Source organism: Coturnix japonica, chromosome 5, assembly GCF_054131305.1.
Source record: "Coturnix japonica strain WE chromosome 5, WE-NBRP24, whole genome shotgun sequence".
In the NCBI taxonomy this organism is placed as follows: Eukaryota; Metazoa; Chordata; class Aves; order Galliformes; family Phasianidae; genus Coturnix; species Coturnix japonica.
In genome coordinates, this window is record NC_140667.1 from 45825556 (window position 1) to 45847052 (window position 21497).

General features: G+C 44.1%; 1 protein-coding gene across 4 annotated transcripts in view; it reads right to left on the bottom strand.

The window, feature by feature from the left end:
* BCL11B (BCL11 transcription factor B) overlaps positions 1-21497 on the bottom strand; it is a 92189-nt gene that overhangs the window by 51769 nt on the left and 18923 nt on the right. The window lies entirely within an intron of this gene.

Below are 21497 nucleotides of genomic sequence, written 5' to 3' on the forward strand. Positions count from 1 at the left end.
CAAAACCGGGCAGGCTCGCTGCCGAGCTGTTGCTAAAGCGGTCTCAACACGGCAGCGCAGACAAAGTGCGGTGACTCTGAGCTCAAATGGCTTCGGAGGGACGCCAGGAGCAGAGCTCCTGGAATGAAGCATTCACGGGCCGCTGTGCTGCCTGCCCGCCTGACCCGCAGCCAGTTGTGCATTCTGCACGCTCCCATTATGCACACTGCTTCCCTGTTGAGCCTGCAAAGAATGGAGAAACCTTTTTTTCCGATAGCTAAAAAACAATATTGTAACTTCCAGCTGTATTATTTATTTTTAACCCCTCTAGGAATCACCTGCCATTTCAAAGCTGTCTTTAGACCTCTCTCCTGCTCCGCTGGAAATGCTCGCTGCTCCTGGCACTAGTCCAGATGGAGCTCCACAGCTTAGAAAAACTCAGACACAAGCCTTAAATATCAGCGTACACCTGCACAAATACAGACAGGCACAAACAGACATGCACACATAGAATCAGGGAAGACCCACATCTTTGGCCAGTGCAGAAGCAGCAGAGCTTAGAGGGAAGCTGCGAGTAGTACAGCACTGCTCTGTATGCCACCCCATTTATTTTAAACTGCCTTCCACTAAATTACTGTATAAAGAGAGGCTACTAATTAAGGGCAGTTTCTAAATGAAGGTACGTAGTGAAGTGGTCACCATTAAAAAGCTGGCATTTGCCAACATTTACCGCACAGTGATAGATCACAAACAACAATCTCCCCCACATTTACTTTGGGAAATACATGTGTTAATTGTGGGGTACCTTTTAGCAAATAATCTCCTTTTTTGGGGATGGCAATTCTGTCATGCACACATGTGCACCTTGCATACACATGCAGTGCCGTGGCTGCAAGAAGAAATGCTTTTACCCATACTTCCTCCAGCCCTAGAAAAGCAACACTTGGAAGGGAAGCTGTCCACCTCAAGAATCCTGGTTCAGATACCAAGTGTACGTGTTGATCTGACAGCTACACATGTGAGGCAAACAGGAATAGTTCATCCTTGGCACAGCATCCAGCACTTTAGTCTGCAAGGACTGCATTTGATTTTGCCATTTATCTTAAATGGCTAAGAGACCACCAGTGCAAAACATTTGTGTGAAGCTTTTGCCAAAACCACAAGTGAAGAGTCTAAATTCCCTGTGTAAATACTTGAGCTTCAAGCATCAAGGATAAAATTTGTGCTCTTTTGTGAGCCCTGGCTTTAAATAGAAGCCATCTCTGTGGCGCATGGGGCAAGGGAGGATTTTTTATTTTGGGGCTTGCTTGCCTGGCTTTTGCAACTGTTTTGATCTCAGTGCAAATGTTACCCAACAGGTAATGATAACTACTATCAAACCTGTAAATTTGGGGCAGAACTGCATGTTAGGTACATGCAAATTGATATCAGACATGGATTTCTGTGTGTACAGAAGCCACTCTAACACATACAAATAACATTCCTTTCCATGGAACAAAGATAACAAAACAGAAATTCCCTTCAATTACCTAACAATTGCATCTTATATTCCTAATGTTACAAAAATTACTAGGCTAGAATTGGCTGAGTTGAACTTTGTAAGTACTCATCCTTGCCAAGAAATCTGTAAGCTTGAAATCTGGACTAGTGTAGGAGCACAGAGCATCTACATCTCCAGTAGCACCTAGGCATGTCTGTGACTAAGGGCACAGATCCTGCAGTCACTCAGCCCTTCGTACACTGAGGTGCCATACAACAGCTTTCACTGGAGTTTGGAAGCAGCCCATCATAAAAAGGAATCTTATGGAGCCCACCAAGCATACCATCAACCACAACTACACGTGGTTTTAATGTGGAAGTGCACAGGTCCTAGCATACAACACTACCCTGAATGTGATTGCATCTCCTCTAGTCCTGGTGAGTTCCACCTTTCAGTTAGCAATGAATTTTATACAATCTACTCAGCCTGGCAATGTCTAAGATAGCTATACTTCCATGACTCTATGCTAACAGATCACCAAGAGAGTATGGAGAGGCCCTCCCTGCTCTTAACCAATACATTTCCTCTAGAATGGAGAAGAAATTAAGGCTTCAGACAAGTTTTTAACCCCCTGGGGAAAGGAATCATGGAATCATTTCACTTGGAAGGGACCTTCTAAGGTCATCTAAAGGAAGTCCCTTTCAATGTAAGATCCTTCCAACAGAGACAGTGGGTGCAAGCCAGCCAGCCATTAAAAAGGTGCCTAACAAATCTGAGAAGAACCTACATAATCTGGTTGCCACTGAAGGGATGGAACTGAAGATGTCACTTGGAAGGCCTTTTTCTGTCCTCAGAATTATATATCAGGAAATTTAAAATGTGCTAATCTAGTGTGAGAAAGGAAATGAGAAGAAAGGAAGAAGAATAGACAAAGACTCTGGCAGATCTTCAGGGAGTTCCACCACCAATCATAGACAATGATCCTGGGACTGCCAGACCAGAGGGATATGTCTGCCCCCAAAAGTAAACCAGACAATTCCTTTTTTCCTTTGCTACCACTTTAGGGTTAGCTTCTTTGTCACATAGAATATAATAGTCTTCTAGAGTGGCAAACCATGAAGAGTGAGATTTTATTCACTGGTGGCAAGGAAAGGAACAGAGAAAAGGAGCACTCCCCCATTAGGTATGTAACACCTCTTTATAGCTATCATAAGAATAACAGTGGTACTCAGCTTGTGTTTGCTAAGAACATGCCCATGTTTTATCTCACCAGCTCTTCTTCTGTGGTATTTTCCCCCATAGATGCTCTATTTAAAACCAAAAATAAACACACTGTTCTCTGTGCTTCCTCAATTTAACTGCTGTAGGTAATGGACATACAAAAAATGGGCAAACAGATAACATACACAGATATAGGTAGACAGACAGATGCTATCCTAAGGTGGTGCTAAGAGTTTTCTGCTCAACCCACACAGCATCAAGGGAGGGACTGCAAAGAGTCTCTGAAACCCTACAGCCAATTGACCACATCATGTTGCACGCTGATTTCAAAAAGCAAACACTCCCGCGAGCCCTTGGCAGTCAGAAAGGGAAGAACCAAGATCTGCAAGACGAGAGAGCACACCGCAGGGACAGTGGTGCAATCTTTGGAAAATCTGATCCAGCTAAGGTAAGTGTGCACACAGGTGCAGCCCTGCGTCTCTCCATACACACTGACATGCTGGGTGAGGTTTGAGTCTCCTCCAGGGTCAGCACTGGGAAATTGTTCACCTGCACTGCAGATCTCAATTACATATTCTGCAATCATTCTGCATGAATGAGAGGGGAATTTTGCACGTACCATGAGTGTGGAACATGCACAGAGGCTGTCACAGCACAAATAAAAGATCTGCATTGCTGATAGAAAAGGAGGATTTTGTCCTTACGCTTTAAAAAGGCTCGGCACATACTGCCTGCACATGGCACCAGCTCCCAGGTTGTGTTGCCTCCCCAACACTGCCAAGAGAAATTCTTCACTCTCTGCTATTTCTAAACTTGCAAAGAAGAAAATAAGGTAAATTGGACATGACCCCAGAAGATGGAAATGAGCATAAGAGCCTATCTGAACACGACAAAAGGCACAATCAAGGCACAAATTGCATCCTTTTGTTGTCCCTCTCCCTGAGCCTAGGCACGACTGGCCATATGACATGGTATACGTAAAACACCACACTCCTCTAGCACATCTGCAGAAAAGTCCCCAGGCAAAGCACAAAGATGGAGCTGCAAACAGCATTCACAATGTCCCATCTCAGAGTGGGGACCTGATCTTAATTTTAAGGATGCTGCTTTGCATCTCCTGTTGTGTGTAAATGCAGCCACAGGTAGCTGGGGTGCTGCTGCATCCCCTCAGGGTGCTGCATGGGAGGGTGGGCTGCAAGTGTGCACATGCAGACGTGTAAGCCTTTTAACAGCACACGCACCAAGTTTTTGTGTGTCTCTGTGTGCCTGTCTGGCAATGGAAAATCAATCAATAGCTGGTTAGAGACTAAAGCTCAGTTCCATTATTAAAAAACTCCCTTTTAATAAAAAGAAAAACATCTGTTCAGACAGCGAACAGCAACAAATTCAGATTGCAGGCTGAAGCCTCATCTCTGCCCTGTGCCCATCGTGTTCAGGGAGAGTACTGCAGATGCTCTGAGATGGGTTTTACATGTACCATTGCAGCAGCCTTGAACCGACACATCCAGAAGTGTGAGATCTATTCACCAATCTTTCCAACAGATTTTTTCCAAGCTTTTTCTAAAACAAGTTGTCTCATCTGTATGACACCACCTCATACGGACCATTCCCACACGATATCATTATCTCTCTACTATGCCTTTCCATACAAACACCAACAGGACTGACAGAACTAAATGTGCACACACATACACGTGCACACACACATCAGTGAGACACAAAGGCACAAACATTTCCAATGGGAACCAAGAGAGAAATGCATGCACACCCTGCAAGTCTAAACACACACAATATCCCCAGAGAGGGCAGAAAGACTTCAATATATATAGGCACACTGTTGTACACACTTACACACAGAATACGACTCCCAGATGCACACGCCTGCACACCAGCCCCTACCAAAGGTGCTGGAGCAGTCCCCGTGCACCAGCTCCTGACACTCTGAAAACTTTACACAAGCTGGAAAGGGTAAGGCTCGCAAGGGAGAGAAGAAGCAGGGCAGTGAAGGGATTTGGGGGTACAATTTGCTCAGGGAGGTTTTTTGTGTTGGCTTTGGTGGGGTTTTTTTCTTGGCAGACAAGGATTCCCTTTGAATTGATACATTTCTTTCTCCCAAGAATTTCCAATGATAATGCGTAAATGAGTCGTAGAACAAGAACAGTGACGTGGTGAACAAGAAGGAGAAAGAGTGTGTGTGAGGGGCACTGGCACAGAAATTTGACAGTACCCCAACTCCCCCCCTTTCCTCCCCCCATGCCAAGACATTAATTCTCACAAGTCGGAGAAAATTACTATGCATGAATGCAAAAAGCATGATCAGGAGTAATTAACATGGCTTCATATGCAAATTTTATTAATGCAGAAGTACAAAGTCATTATGCAAATGAAACTTACGTCAACTCTCTTGACAAATATTCATCTCTAAAGCTCAAGTTTCTCCTTCCTAATTTATTTTTTTTTTTTAATTTTTGGTGTAAAACAAAAACAAAAACAAAAAAAAAGTGACAAGGACTGTTTGACAAGTTTGCAAAGTTGTTTTTCAACCGGAGAAATTTATTCTTGCATTGTTGATATTTTTTTGTTGTTGTTGGCAGGTACACGACAAGCTCATGGAGGAAAGCGGGAGGATGGGGGACGCGGGCTACCAGCAGCAGGCAGCCAATCAAAACGCCAGCGGCTGTAATGAGCGCGATTGATGACTGTTTGGCTTTACTGCAGGGTAATGAACTAGAATCCAGTCTGAGGAGGAAAAAAATATGAATATTCATGAAGCTGTGCTCCTGCCTTTGATGATTAAAGAAATTTTTAATATTCAAATAAGCGCTTGCCAAGTGATTAACAAAGAACAAGCACGCAGGAATATGGAAATGGAGCTGTGGAAGATTTGGGAGTCACAGTCTGTGCAGAAAAGACAGCACAAAAATTCATAAACAAGATAGGCAGATAACCCAATTCAAATCTGAGCAAATAAAGGGGAAAAAAAATCCCGTTCTTTTTCATCAGTTTGGATATTGTATCAGTCACTTTGTTTTAAATCGCAAAGGAGAATAATAGCAACTGATGCAATAAGACCGTGGAAGAATATCCAAACCCCGAGAAACCCAACCCAGCAATTACAAAGTAAGAAACCTGGGTGAGAAACTGATAGGAAAATGATGGCTAAGTCCACCGTCTGCTGTGGGCTATTGCTTTTCAAAAGCAGGAGCCTGCCTGATGCTGAGAGCCTAGCAGCTCCCTCAAACCACCAACTTGTTGTATGCGAGCGGCAGGAGCCAGCGGTATTCTGAATAACCCAGCCGGTCCCTGCCGATAAATCCCTGCCCTCGGCTACGGGGTGCATGGCAGGGCTTGGCCGCTGCTTGCGAGGGGAGGGAGGGAGAGCAGCGTAAAGCAGAAATGGTATTGCCAGGAAACGCAAGGGGGGGAAAAGTACAAAAAGAAGGTGCAGGAAGGTCTCTGCTGCCCACCCTGGTAATCAGCCGGCAAGAAATGTGCTCTCTGCCGGAGCAAGAAAGGTCCTCCCCTCCCCGCAGGTTTCTGAACAAGGATACAAAAATCCAGCCACGTTACAAAATGTCTGATAAGTTCAGGCTCTCACAGTTTAATAGCTTCACTAAGGATTCACACTGAAGCACATAATAACAATATTAGCTGCTAAAATGACTTTGCAGTTAAAATACATCTAATTAGCAGCCAGCGACATCCGTTTTTCTTTTTTTCTTTTTTTTTTTCCCCTCTCTTTAGGAAAAAAAAAAAAAAAAAAAAAAGCCAAAAAAAGCCACCAGTTAACTTTAGGGCTACCTTCAGCTACAAGGCTGAAATGTGGCTGAGCTCTTTCTATTACTCAGGAAGCAGTGAGGATAAGGATGTCTTCTAACTCTTAGGGTGTTGGAAAACCGACTCACCTGCTTTGTTATTAGATCCTGAGGTTTCACAGGCCTGTTGGCTTTTCTGCAGAGCTTTAAAACCTCTGGTTAATTACTTCCTATTTAAAAACCTAAAGAAAGCACAGTCTAGGTACCATTTAATAATTAGCTGGTGTCTTCAGAATGTAACACTTCCACTCTGCTAGAAAAAAATAAATACTAACAATACAACAGCATGAGGACAATGATACAAAATGCACAAAACGGCCATGACCGGAACATTCAGAGTCGCCGTGAAAAAACATCATGGAGCTAATGGGATTTCTTCCCCCCTATCTGCTCCATTTTTAGAGATACAAAAATATCCACTATTGCTGCACTACATGAAAGACAAGGGAGTGGAGGGGGGGGCAGGGGGAGAATAAGAAAGAAATGGTGAAATGTAAGTAAAGATAAGGTTAAACGCCACACAGAGGTATTGCTTGGAGTCTTTCCTCTGCATAATGCCAAGACCTTTAGAAGATGCCTGTTGTCTCTAGGTGCGTGTGGGAGGGAGAAGTGTGATATTACATAACGCACATGCTGCAGTGGCTATGCACAACCATGGTGATTAAAAAAACTTGACTGTGAAGCTCAGCTTTCCTTTTCTTGGGCTTTCCAAAGCTTTGTGCCAGAACCTTGAACACCATAACTGTTATCCTTTGTTTCTGAGGTTCCTTGTCTTTATTTTAATCAATGCATTTTCTTTCTTAATGATACAGAAGCAGCTAACAGCTCATGCAGTCAGTTGCTTTGAAGCCCTTCTTAAATGGCAGTTGAGTTCTACCACATAAATGTGAATGCTTAATATTTATGCCACATTTTCTTTCTTTCTCTAAAAGCCCCCCATTTACATATTTCTGGAGAATAATGATACTTCAGCAGGGCAGGTGAACATACATTTCTGCATACAGAGTCAATGGAAAAAAGTATTTAGAGTCAATATTGTAAAAATCAGCCCTAAATTTAAGTGGCTTGAATTGAGCATGCAGCTGCAGTTGCCTGTCAGTAGTTAGATGCTGTAATAATAATAATAATAACAACAACAATAATAACAATAATAATAATAATATGCCTTTCATTTCTCTAGTGCCTTCCACGCAAAGATCTGGAAGCACTTTACAAAGATAAATAAATGGAGCTTGGAACACCCCGTGTGGTTAATAAATATCCTAATATATCTAAATATCCTGTTCCGAGCATGCAACTCTTCTCACTGCATAAAATTCCACATCTTAGATTGTCCACACATTTGCACATAGTGTTTTACAGGCTCAGCCACTGTGGGCAGGCCGTGGGGATTTGCACTTACCTAAGAGACCGGGTGTTTTTCCAGGAGCAGCCTGCCAGCACAGTACCAAAACCTGTCCTTTAGGCAACAGGGGTGTCAGTTGTGGCTGGACGAGCTCTGAGGTTTGGATGCTGCAGTATCCCTATAAGTGCTGGGTCCCCAAGGAGCTCCTGTGGGGCCACTTGTCCCCACCATGCTGGACACCAGGGATGATGGTAATCCCTCATTATGGACAGCAACCAGGAGAGTGAGGAGGGGAAATGAGGGTAGAATTGGGTCTAAAATATCCTAAAGGAGATCAACAGATGCAATGTGAATGTAACACAGGAAAATTAAGGTTTTTTCTCAGCTCAGAGGGTACTCTCAAAAACAGGCTCTGGGTGGGTGCACACCCCAAGGCAGGAGCCACATCTTCTCCTGAAGCTCTGCTTTCCCTTTCCCACCCTCTCATGCCTGCCCTCCTCAGCCCCACAATGCCTCCGAGCAGAGCCCAGCTCTCTCTGTGGGGCCTCTGAGTGCCTCACACAATGGTGCCCCAATCTGAGCTGCAATGTCCAGAAGCTACCACAATAAACTAACAAATAACAATAATCACCCTGATCTGGGGAGTTTGTTTTCCAAAAGGCATAAAGGGTTGACAATAAACAGTTCATCAATTTTCCCAACTTTTTCCCCAACTCATAATTAAGTCCCAGGGAGTTTCAATGGTCATAAAAATCTTTGTGGGGATTAAAGTTCTTAGTTCCGATTACAACGTGAGTATTTCTGTATGCCAGCAAATATTCCTGATGTAATTAAAACATACAACCACACCAACAGATGATCACAGCAATGGAACAGGCCCTGGAATTAATAAAGAAACTCGGTGAATAGAAAGAGCCATTTCACACAACAGTTATAAAGGCAAAATAAAATACATTCAACCAGAAAAATATCACTATGCATAAACTTGACCTTGGAAGCATGTACACAAGAGGCTAAAGCCCTCCAGGAGCCATTAACACTGGCAGACATCACCCCGGTCCTGGCTGTCTAGATGCAAGCCCTGGTCACAACTGCAAATGCTGCACCATGCACGAGTGTCCCTAGGCAGAATATCAACGACGGAGTCAGGCAGGAGTGAGACCTTGGCAGGTCTTCAGTTGTTTGGTCACAGAAATGTTTCCTGGAAGGGGAGGGAATCTCGGGAAAGCAATGCAGGTGAAGTCACTTTGCTACTCTATGCCTCAGTTTCCCCATCTGTGAAAATCACCTACTGACATCTACCTGATTTTGTTCAGTGTTCTGGAAACCAAAAGCACTCTGTAACAGCAATATTTTAAACAGCAGCACCATTAACTGTTTCGCTGCTGGACCATCAGGTGATGCCAATGTCCCTGCAAAGCACAGATGGATAAACTTCATACACAGACACAGTTTTGGGAAAGAATCACAGATCTTGTTTTTATGGCTCAGCCCTTGCCAAAAGCAATGTAACTGCAGGCACCTTATATGTGCTGAATTTCAATGTGAAGGACAGCCTACCTGTCCAGTGTGAATGAATATATGACACTTTAAGTGATTGCACAGTGCCAGGGAAGAGGAAGGGGGGGGAGGGAGGATCATATTAATGTGCATATTCATAATTTGCAATTTTGCTCTTGTGCACTGAGCACAACCAGTCTGCAGAACGTTTCGCTAAGACCAAACATAAAAAGACAGATCAGAACAAGCGATCATAAGGAGAAAAACAAGCAATAGAAAGGTTTAAAATGAGGAGTTCCTTTGAGTTTTGGATCTCTCTGGGGAAAAACATTCCTTCATGTGTACAAGTGGGCCCAAATTTCATAACTGAAATGGCCAAATTAAACTAGTAGAGCAATCAACTGGAGATGGCAAAACAACTCACCAAACTAGGGGAACCCTCAGGATGTAAATCTACAGTCTGGACAGCAGAATAACTGAGTAAAGAAAGAACACTCTCTGAATGGAAAAGATGCTAGAAAATAAATAAATAAATAAATAAATAAAACAACATGGTTGTGATTGATAAAAGAAAGCAGACAAATAAACCATAAATCAGAGAGCCTAGTTGAAACTATTATGTTAGTTTAGAAGAGGGAATAATCTAGAAAAAGCCATGTTTCATTTTCACAAGGAAGGATGCTACAAACTCACCCCTGCTGCTGAATAGCACAACAAAAAGTTTCACCCAAAGACTGAAACCCAACCAGAATTCAGTAAGCGCTATTGAGATACAATTACCAAACCCTACCTGGAGAAGTCAAATACACGTACAGTAAAACAACCTTTGACTCCTTTCTATGTGACACAAAACTGCCAAAAGCAAAGCCAGTTTCAGGAAAGCATGAACCATTCTCAGCACAGGACTTTTCTTCTTGGGTATATTTTTTCCAGGCTAGATTCCCCTAAAACTCCCAATTCACCAATTTATTTGTACAGAATAGTATATATCTCCAGAATATAGAAGTGTAAGACACAAAAAAAAAGCTCTTTATCATCAGAAACAGAATCTGAAACTGATTACCTATGAAGTGTATTCAAAAAATAAATGAGAGCATAACAGAGATGGCACAGCATACAAACCGAGGTGAAGCAAAATAAATCCTTAAAATATCTACATTCAGAATAAGGAAGTTATATTAAATTAATATCTATCACCCTGGTAAAATAAAGGCTGGAAGGTTTTTGTTTTGCTTTTGATGCAAAAAGTCAATACACTCAGACATCACGGCAGCTCATTGCTGTACATCACGGTCTAACCAAATCTTTCTGTAACCTCTTGCTTTACAAGCACAAGCTCTAAAATGTCACCAACTAAAAAATTGAACTAGCCTGTAATTAGTTTCAACAAAGTAGTCCTTTTAACCCTAATTTTCTAGATGTAGATGGCATTTCCGAAGTAAGTGTTACGAACTCTCCTTGAGGACAAGCACAATCAAATTGTAAAATCACGGGCAGTGATCTAATAGTTCTTCCTCTAAGCAACTCTTTTATTTCCCTGTAATAAATTCAAATCCAGTCTTCAATCTCTTAATAGGTGATCAGAGAAAATATGCATGCACACCTAAACCACCACAACAAACTATGTTTTAAATAACACTCCAATTGCTAATATAATAAAGGCTGTTGTAACACGTTAGCACTGGTATCATTATTCGTTATGATTCAATATTGTAATGACTGGCTGTAACAGAGGTTTATGTTCTACCGAGGTTTATACCACTATTTAATGTAATTAAGCAAACCGGCAGCCAAAGCCTCTATGGAAATATCATTTCTATCACAGAGAATTCCCACCAGAAATTCACAGGAATCATAACATGCAAACTTTGATTCTGTTTATTTTTTCTCCTGTTCTGAAAGTGATCTGGCATTTCTTGGACTTAGCAGAGAGGAAGAAGGAATTAATTTGTCTTCTAAAGATGTGTTATTATTGACAGCACTAATAATCTACAGCCATTGGGCCATCCCCATCCCTCTTGCTGGGCATCACCGCCTGCAACAGCTTTGCAAAGCCCCAGAGCCGGACTTCCCCATGCTGGAGCCTGGAGAGCAGAGCAGCAATGGTTTTAAGCAAGCCATTAAAATGCTAATATTCAGCACGGACCACATCTCTGCTGATACTGAAAGCTGAACTAAAGCTCCTCTGGAGACAGGATAAGGCCCTTCCAGCATGATCAAAGGGTGAATACATGCAAAGCTCTGATGGGAAAAACAATTTTTTCTTTTCTAATTTTAAAACCGAACAGAGTCCACCAGGTTCACCATACACACTGGTCATATCTGACAGCACCGACATCAGGGATCACAACGGAAAGGAGGACAAGAGCAGGCAAAAAAGTTGCTACTTGATATCAGAGAGGAGCCCTTAGAGTCAAGGACAGGTCCCATCCCTTGGCATAAAGTTACCTTTGGGCTGTACTCTCTGCCACACAGAATTCTACAGTCGCAGACGTCTCACAAAACATCTGTATGGACAGATTTCACTAAGTCTCCCTGTAGCTTCTCCACTACTAAGGAAGCTCAAGCAATAATCCTACACAGGCCTCACTAACGAGCAGCACTCAAGGAATAGGAGTTGGCCAGCTCACCTAAAATAAGGCTTGGTTACCTCTCACTCACAGGTGCAGAAAACAAAAATAAATCACTGAAACAAAATCGACACCATTTGTGGGGGGGCACAGAAAGGTAACAAGAAAGGGAAAATGTCCAGTTCTGATTAATGCTATCTCTAGTGTTTTTACCTCCCCAACAGCTTTAAGAGGGCTTCTGTAGTAAAAGTTCAGCTTTCCCTAATCTGGGCTCTTAAACTGCTGAGATTTAGTTACATTTTCTCCTTCTCCAGATTTTAATACCTTTATTTTGTATCCTAATGTTGGGGGGGAAGGATCTCAGTGTCACCGTAAGAAAGAAGTCACCAGGTTTTGCAATCCAGCAGCTTCCTTGGCACAGGGAACTGCTGCTTGGCATCATCCGCTCATTTGACAAAACTACTATTTCTGGGCACGCACTCAAAAACAGGTAGGAAGCAAATGCTGAGAAATAAGGAAGTAAAAACAGCCAACAGATTTTTCACTACCAAGAACGCCAAGAGTAAACATGATTTATTTAGCTGTGTTTAACATGTCTCTTCTGCACTAGACTGCAGAAATCTGCTTGCATTTAGAGCAGGAGGAGGCGGGGGGAGGGGATGAAAAGGGAATCCATTACGGCGCTCGGCTGGTACTTTCTGAATTGTTCAGTCACACAGTTTTATTGAGTACAAGTATTTTCTAGCCCAAAATACATTCATGTGTCAGAAGAAAGCAGCACTAATCTGCTGTTAATTAACAAGCTGCTGCTAACAAAAGATGAAGGACCCAATTCATACAAGCAATATTTACGTGGGTGTCGCATGATTTTGTCACAGATCTTTTCTTCCTCCCCCCCTTGCCTCCTCCTCTTCCTCAGTGGTGAGTGGTGGGGATGCAGTGCCAGAAGACACAGTTCCTCTTAGGGGCATCCAGGGCACAGGGTCCTGGCCAGTCTCCCTGTACCTCAGGCAGACTCTCACCCAGGGCAATGGCTCCAGGGGTTCCATTCTCCCCTATCGCACACACGCAAGTGAAATTTCCTTAAGATCCTTATTCAATTAGGAGGCAGAAGCCATCTTCTGGCACCATGCCCATGGCAGCAATACTGCTGAGGCTTAGGGAAGTGGCACGAAGCCACCCATCCTCCACCCTTCCTCGTGAGCAGAGTGCGGGCCGGGAAGGGAACAGCAGCATCTTGGCCCTCACTTGTGCCTTCTCTGTAGTTTCACTTTGTTTAATCCAACCATAATTCTGTGGAATTTGAGTAGAGGGGATGACCTGCCAATGGCACCGAGACCTGGAGAGATCTGGGCTTCTTCATGGTCCTCTGGACACAGCCAGGCACTTTGGAAAATGAAAGCCATCCACATCTTTCTGCCTCATCTGAGAAATGAGAGCATCTACCTGCATGTCTCCTGTGGGCAGTTTAAAGCTGGCACTGGCAAAGAGATGGGAGGGTTAAAAACGACATCAATGAGCCAGATGAGTACTACCTTGGGCTTGCTTTACTCTCAGGAACAAAGGTGGGACTGTAGGTTTAGGGAAAGAGCTGATGGTCTCTGTGCTCCACCTGTCAGCCACAAAGAGCTGCCTCAAGAAGAGTTAAGACAGAGGTAAGCTCTACTCAGCACTGCCATCACCAAGCCAGGGCTGGAAGAAGTGCAGGGACTGAACAGGGCCTGAGTGGAAAACAAAAGTACTGGAGCACGGTTTTAGAAATGCCGAGTTTCTTCCATAATGGCACACCAGGGTGGTATTTCTGCTAGCACAGCGCTCTGCACACCTAGATTACTGTTTCACCCCACCAATCAGGCTGTTTCCTGCAATAAAAAGCAAGCCCTGCTGGAGCACATCTAGCCCTCCAAGTTTTCTGTCTGTTCCCCAAAGTATGGAACAGTCATTCCCAGTCACACCTCACCCCAGCCAGCCCCATGCTTCCAGCTCCAGGCAGAACCTGGTCTAGGCTCTGTGCTGCAGAGGGATCAGCCCTAAATATGAACCAGCACCAATCACCCTGCTGCATTAATCCAGAGTCACCTCTGGTCCACTTCAGGACCAGAATTTTAACAAAGACCTGGCCTAGGCTTTTACAAAGTCCAACCTTTTTTTTTTTCTTTTTAACAGTGATATTTGAAGCATTGACATTTACCTTTTGAAAAGCAAACTGAACACATTTAAACAAGCATTTTAAAAGAGCTAATGAAAGAGAGAAACATATCCGTCTGTATTGCATTCTCTATCCACTATCACTCAAAAAAAGAAACCTTTCCAGACAACAGGGAAGCCTCCCAACAGTGAGGACAATAAGAGTTCCCAAGCTTCCTGCAGAGGCACAGCCTGCATGCTGATGCAACACCCCACCTGAGTAAGGGTCAGGCTTGCTGCTGTCTGCCCCTCGCTCTGAACAAATCCCAGCCACAGCAAAGCTGCAGTGCTAATGGAGACTTCATCCAACCCACCACTTGTTCCAACATAAGCAGGTGCCCCTGCCAGAGATCTCTTACAGACAGTGCTGCATCCATATCCTGCCCCCACTTAAATATTTCTTCTTGAATGACGGACTTTGAAAAAAAAAAACAAAAACAAAAAGCATTCTGCAATGGAGTATGAGGGGGCTGCAGTGGGGGCTTGGGGTTTTTTAGAGGGTTTTGGGGTTTATTGCTTTATCCTCTTTTCACAAAGAGGCCCTGTACCATAAACATTAATCACACGCTATATTCTGCCTTTTAGTCTTGAACAATTATGAGTACAGTTTTGTGATCTTTAGCCATATTTACTGATACTCAAAGGCAGATTCTATCTTGTTAGATTGTTATAAATGGGACCCCAGGGAATCGGCGCACAGGCTGAGGCAGATGTGAGAGCCTTCTCAGAGCTCGCCTGCCTTTCAGCTTTCCACAGTCAAAATTATGAATGTTTTTGGGGGAAAAAACAAAACAAAACAAAACAAAAAACAACCTTTACATTCCTCTGCCAGATCTTAACAAAGAGTTGTCCATAGACTTAAAAAGTTACATTCTGCTGAACTTAAGACTTTCCAACGTTAGCTGTTCAGTTTCAAAATGTGGCTTACATGTGCTAGCCATTTGTATCACAAACGTTTCAGACAGACATAGCAGAGGTCTCTTGTTATAAACCATTAAAGAGTAAAAAAGAAACCCACAAATTCTATCTCATTCTCTCTTAGTTAAATATATTGTTTCTGGTCCAGACCTGTTTCACAATACCATAAAATAGAGGCATGTTTCCGACACTAGATTTGAGAAGCTGTCACATTAAAGGTAAACTTTTAATCTGCTGTAGACAAACAGCACACATTTTTATTTCCTGAGTAACAGCTTTGGAGAAATGTTTAAACAAGAATTTAAGAGCTTTGTGGTAAAGCCACATATAGAGGTCTCAGACAGCTACTAGGTTTGAGCTTCTTTTCTTTGTTGTTGCTCATTTTTAATTCTCTAAATAACCTACTTAAAAGTAGCCTTCCAGGAGCAGAATAACCAAGACTCACAGTAAGGTGAACTTCTTGGCTTGCATTAATTTCTACTTCATAAAAAAAGAAATGTTTGAACTGAAACGCAGGCCTGAATTTCTAGCCATTCATCCTCACCTTTTTATTTTCTCGGGACTTGCAATCGAATGCTCTAAAGAAGATAATTGTCACACAATTAGTAACACATTAGTCCTTCGATATTTTTAATAGCAACCCAGGTTTTTCCCCAGGGCACTTAAAAATGGCAGGCTCAGCTACACTCTCCTTTTTTCAAACTCCCATGCACTTTCTTCTTTAAAAACCTCCCACATGCATTTCGCTCGGTCTGAAAGTACCAGCACAGATCTTCATCCTGCCAACGCTTACAGACATGCTTAACTTTCTGCACATCAGTAATCCCACTGAACGCAAGAGGACCATTTGAGTACCTACAGCTCGGAGCAAGCAAAGAGTGAAACTGTGCCTTTGCTGAAGCCAGTGGCAAAACCCCCACTGCTGCCAATAAGGTTGTGATTTGATATCGAGTTTGTTGCAGGATTGGGACCGTCCTCATTTTAAGGTACTTTCCCAAACTCTTTTTCATTTTTCTCCTTTTTTCTTCCTGCTGTTTTTCCCCCTCACCTCCCACACTCGCTCTTGTGGGGCCCCATATTGAGACCACTTGAAAACTTCTGCCTTTCAAATCCCTCCACCAGGGAAACCCCCTCGCTGAGACAGGAAACATCCTTTGCAGGTAAAGCTAAAAGAAACTATTTTGCCCCGCTGTGTGCGTTTGAGTAAACTAATTAAAACCTGGGAACTTTGGTTCCAAATGATGCCAAGAAGCAATTGTTAATATGAGCTGAAGTGAAATGGGAAGCTCCAGACATTTAAAATTAGCTGTAGGGAAAAGAGGGGGAAAAAAAAAGAAAGAAAAAAAAAAATGCAGTCAAAGAATTTTTTAATTTTACTATAAAGCTGATGCAGTGCAGCTTGGACTGCGCGGGGTTAAAATGAGTTTGGAAGCAGCAAAGGGGGAAATCGCTGCTGAAAAGCAGAGGAGGGGGAGCAGCAGCAGCCGCCTCGGAATCGATGCAGTGCTGTGAAGAGGAGGCAGAAGTGAGCAAACCAGCTGAACTGCTTGCAGAATTAATCAGTAACAAAGAGACCGGAGCTGTTGGCGGGCTTCAGCCCTTGAACCTGGACTCTGCTCTATAAATTTCAACTTGGAATGGCTCTCTACTTGTTGAAAGACAGGTTGGCTCCAGGCCAAGCCATAGGGGGAAAAAAGAAAAAAAAAGCTAAAAAAGATTCTTTCTTGCTCAGGAAACTTCCCTTCAGTTTCTAACTCTTTTTATGAGCTAGTAATAGGGCACTCCAGAAAACGGGAAACGGAAGGCGGGTATTGAAAGCAAAAAAATGAGCCGGGAGTTGTTTTAATAAAGAAAATAAAACAAGTAGGTGCTAAATGCAAACCTGGATCTTGCCTGCACATAAGTACATCAGCCCAAACAGAAGACTTCGGAGAACCCTGCCAATAATTCAAAGGAGACTTTTACAGTTATATTAGCTGGCTACAGGTTTGACTGAAAATAATAAATGTCTCAAAGGAAGAACAGGGCTGTTCAATCCCCATCTGCTGCCTTGTCTTGTTCTCTTATCCCCCACCACTCCACCTTGTTTAAAAGACCATCACAAAAGCAGTGGGTATTAAAAAAATGTAGATCTAAAATGCATATATTTTCTTCCATTTCTCCCTTCAAACAGGAAAATGCAGAACTGATGCTCTCCTCTACCTCTGCTCACTGCAGCTGCAGTCACCGGTACCTTCCCAACACAGTGCTTTTCCAGCATGAGCAGACAGGGAGTGGGCTGGGGCTGAGTGAGGGGATGATGTGTGGAGGGGGGAGCTGTCAAAGTGGAAAGAAAGAAGGCAAACATCTATTCAGAGGCCAGACACACTGAGCAAGGTCAGCTGCAGAGGCACAGCCCCTCACAGTAGCTCTGCAATTACATCCAAAGTCTGCATAGCACTAAGAGTCCCGGGATCTGCATGCAGCGGCCGGATCGGAGGATCTAGGGCAGCGGGAAGAAGGTGTATAATGATTTTAATTGCTCTTCTGAGATGCTAAAGAGTAGATGAGATGCTCTTTAGCTAGAGCAGGGGGCTGATGCTCTGTACTGCTTGCAAGAATATGCACAGATAAAATACGCTAATGAGAGAGTGGAGAGAGAAACATGGTAAGTGCTAGCCGTGATCAAAAGGTGAAAAAAAAAACTGAAATAAAATGCAGCCTAATCAGAGCACGGAGGACAGGGAAACACAATCTCTCCACCAAAAGTGGCTGTTAAGTTAAATTAGATTAATCACTCCCACCTACCTTCCTCCCCAAACACCCTTATTTTTAATGAAGGGGCTTACTCCTGTAATGCTGAATGCTGGCCAAGCTGCTGGACATTTAAAGCTATATTTGTAACACGCCTGCGACACACACACACACATCCTGTGCTTTCCCTTTCCAAGAAAATTGGGATCTGCTACTTGGTAGGTCTTTTTCCATCAGCACCTTTTTCATGACCCTGCTGAGGGACCGCTGAGCAGTGTCCCCCACATCTCACTCCAGAAACAAACAACCAAATGCCAGAAGAGAGAAGGAGCGAGTTTAAGAGCTGCTGGGCTTAGTAGTGGTTTGTGCCGATTACACTTGAATCTTTCTGCAAAGGCATACATGCAAAGAGGAAAAAACAACAACCACTAAGTAACCACTTCACATCTGCCATTAAGATTATTAAACTTCTTACAAGCGGTATTTACCCCACCTTCCCCACTACACACAAACACACACACACCCCCAAGCTCTCCAGCGTGGCAACTGAGAGCCAAGAAAGCTCTCCTCTCCCTGCTGCAGCAACCGCATTTATTCCTGTTAAGGGGTTAACGATTCGTTTCCACTACTTCTCTCGAGAAAACCTACAATGAAAACATTGGCTCACGAAAGTGTTCTCACTGCCAGAATGCCACAGCGCGAGTGAAAAGTCCGTTTTGTTTTCATTACATCTCTGGGATTTCCGGCTTAACTCCTGAGCTTAGACACCAAATCCCTAGATACCCCACCCACCCACTTTAAAAAAAAAAAAACACACTTATGCTGCACAGCCCACCAATTACCATTTGGAGGGTGGGAGGAAGCGGGGAGAAGGAGCCATGCTGAAAATGGTGCTCTCATTGGAGTGAACATGTGTGCCTCCCAAGCTCTGAGAGCTACCCAGTGTCTCCAGGCATGCAGGGTTGTCCGCTGAGAAATGCAGTTTTTATTTCCATACATGGCCTCTCTCCTGTATTTCTCACCCCCCATCTTCCCACTCTGCCACAGAGCTAGAACTCAGCCCCGAATCTATGCCCTCACAAGTGATGTGATGTGACATAGAAATCCAAGCATTTCTTGTACAAAAGGTATGATTACTTCACAAGGTTATTGTTGTTGTTGTTGTTTTCCTCCAGTTATGATAGAAAAATGTTCCAATCTCAAAAAAAAAAAAAACCACCAGAAAAGTTCAGCCTTTATGTCACAGCCGATTTGGTCACTGTGTGTATAGGCAGCACAGTTCAAAAATGGGCTGAGAAAGAAAAACAATCAATGGAAAAGGCACGAAGGGAGGCTACCTCACGCCATAGCAGTGCTTCTGTCCTGCTGAAGAGAAGGAACCATTTCTGTGCCTTTATGTATTTATTCACCACGGGAGAGTTCCAGCAACTTTTTGCATCTGTATGGGAGCTTTTCTGTTTCATAGAGCTTCTGTGCAACCAGCTTTCCTTTCTCTATATTCCAGTGCAAAATTCCCCTGCAAAATCATGCAGACTCCTCTCTTGCAGGCAGTGTTCCTCTGAGCACAGAGGAATTATTATTAGTCACATCAAAACAAATGCCAAAGCAGTCTATATGATTATTAGGCTCTACTTTTACTTTGCTTCTGACAGCTCCTGGCAAAATTGTCAGGAAAAATGACTAATGACTGGCTGACCAGTGCCTTTTCATCACTCACCATTAGTGTTTTCAAAAAATCTACCAATCTTTCCATGCTAATAATGATCAAAGAAATACACACAGTTACTGGTCTCCCACACATGGCCCGAGCAATTTCACAAGAGATCCCAAAGGAAAGCAACAAAACTTTTTGCTGGGTGACATTCTGTGTGGACTCTACCTCTGAATAAGTTTAGAATCAGAAGAGGGAAATGGCAGCGCAAATTTGATGCAAATGAGCAAATTTTGCTCTTACTGAGTTACTCCAGACACATGTCCACTTCAGAACAAATGGACCAAGCGACCTTCTTAAAATCTCTCATCAGCCTGCAAAACGGCACTTCTGTCATAAAGGTTTTGCCTAGTGTTGTCACAAGTACAGCCTAAGTAAGATGACTATAAGAAGGAGTGATTAGAAAGAAAAAACACCAGCAGTGAGCTCCCTTTTTCCAGTTCGGCACCCTGTGCTGAGGACAGGTCCCTGCCCACACGACTCAGAAGATCTGGTAGCGCACCACTGCTTGCAGGGGAGTTAACCAAGGGGAACCAAGGCAGCACGGGGCCAGTGGGACTCTATGGGCAGCTGCTCCACTCCTGCACCATTACTCACCCTGCCTGCCCATGGGAGTTCTGCTAACCACGTGCAGAAGGCAGAAAATAACTTTGAAAAACAGGATGGTGAGAGGAACAAAACAAAATAAAAACTGGCAGGGAGAACTGAGGGCATAATATTCCTCAATGCCTTTTTCTTTTTCTTTCTTTTTTTTTTTTTTTTTAGCCTATTTTTAAAACTCAATGTGATTAATTTCACACTTGGCTATCACAGATGCTGGGAAAGTCTCTTCCAGACCCGGTGCATGGTGAGGCTGGACCCCAGGCAGGACACAACTGATGGCACTGTGGTGACAAACGTCAGGGAGGGCGGCCAATGGGCCCTGGGCAACCGCAGTGGAGAGGATGAGAAGACAGCGCTGGAGCAGTGCCACATGGGTGTGGTGAAGTTCAAGCAAGGGGAAATAAGTTTCGTAAGAAGCAGGTTTCTCACCTTCAGCTATTCCCCAGATTAGCATGGTGCTCACCAGTGCCTGCACGGGACACACTGGGCAGCACCAAGCTGCCATATCCATGATTCAGAGAGGCTGCAATAGGGCAGCGGCTCTCTGTGCAGAACTGCCTGTGAGACAGAGCCTTTATGGGGACATGTATACTATCTTCAGCATCAGCACATCCCTGTGTGGGCTGCTGGGCCACCTTCAGGAATATTTCCCTTTCCCCATCCTTCCTTCTAGTCCACCATCCCACTGCAGCCAGGGGAAATACCATAGAGGGGTGCTGAGTGCTCCCCAGGGATTCCCCATAGGGGCCACTTGAGAGGTTCTGTTACCACCACAGCCCCACATACAGCCCGTGGCCTGCAGAGCCCTCCAGACATCTCCTGCCTCAACACTGGCACCACGGGAAGGCCCCATGCTGTGCCCACCCTGGCCCCACTGGCAGCCTGAGGGATTAAAACTGTCAACATTTCGGCGGCCCCTCGTCATGCTTGAAATGCAACCTGGAAGCCACCCAAGAGGAGGGCGGCCAGAGCCACCAGGCTTGCACCTGGGCAGGGAGCCCCAGAAGAAAGCCAGGCTACCCCAGCACGGCCCCCATGCTGCCTCTGGCGCAAGTAAGGCTATGGGTGAGATCAGCTGCCTTGTTTTTCTCCCTGTCACCCAAGGCAGAAGCTCAGCCGAGGCCTCTGGAGACAGAAGGTTTGTTCATTAACCCGCTGCCAGCCCCATTGCGCCTGACACTTTCATGCACCCCCTTCCCCGCAGCATCCATGCTGCTCAAAGGCACCAATTAGCAAAACACGTTGCTAAACACCTGACAGAGCCACAGAGGAGTAGGAGGAGGAGGCCAGGTAACTCCTCTGCCACCAGGGAACGCCTGGCAGGCGCGAGGGAAGGAACAAGCCTGGAAAAGCCTCATGAAGGGGATTTCAGCTGCAGCCCAGGTTTCTCAGGCTCTGTTACCACACGTTTCTGGAAGCCTCTTCTTCCCTGCAT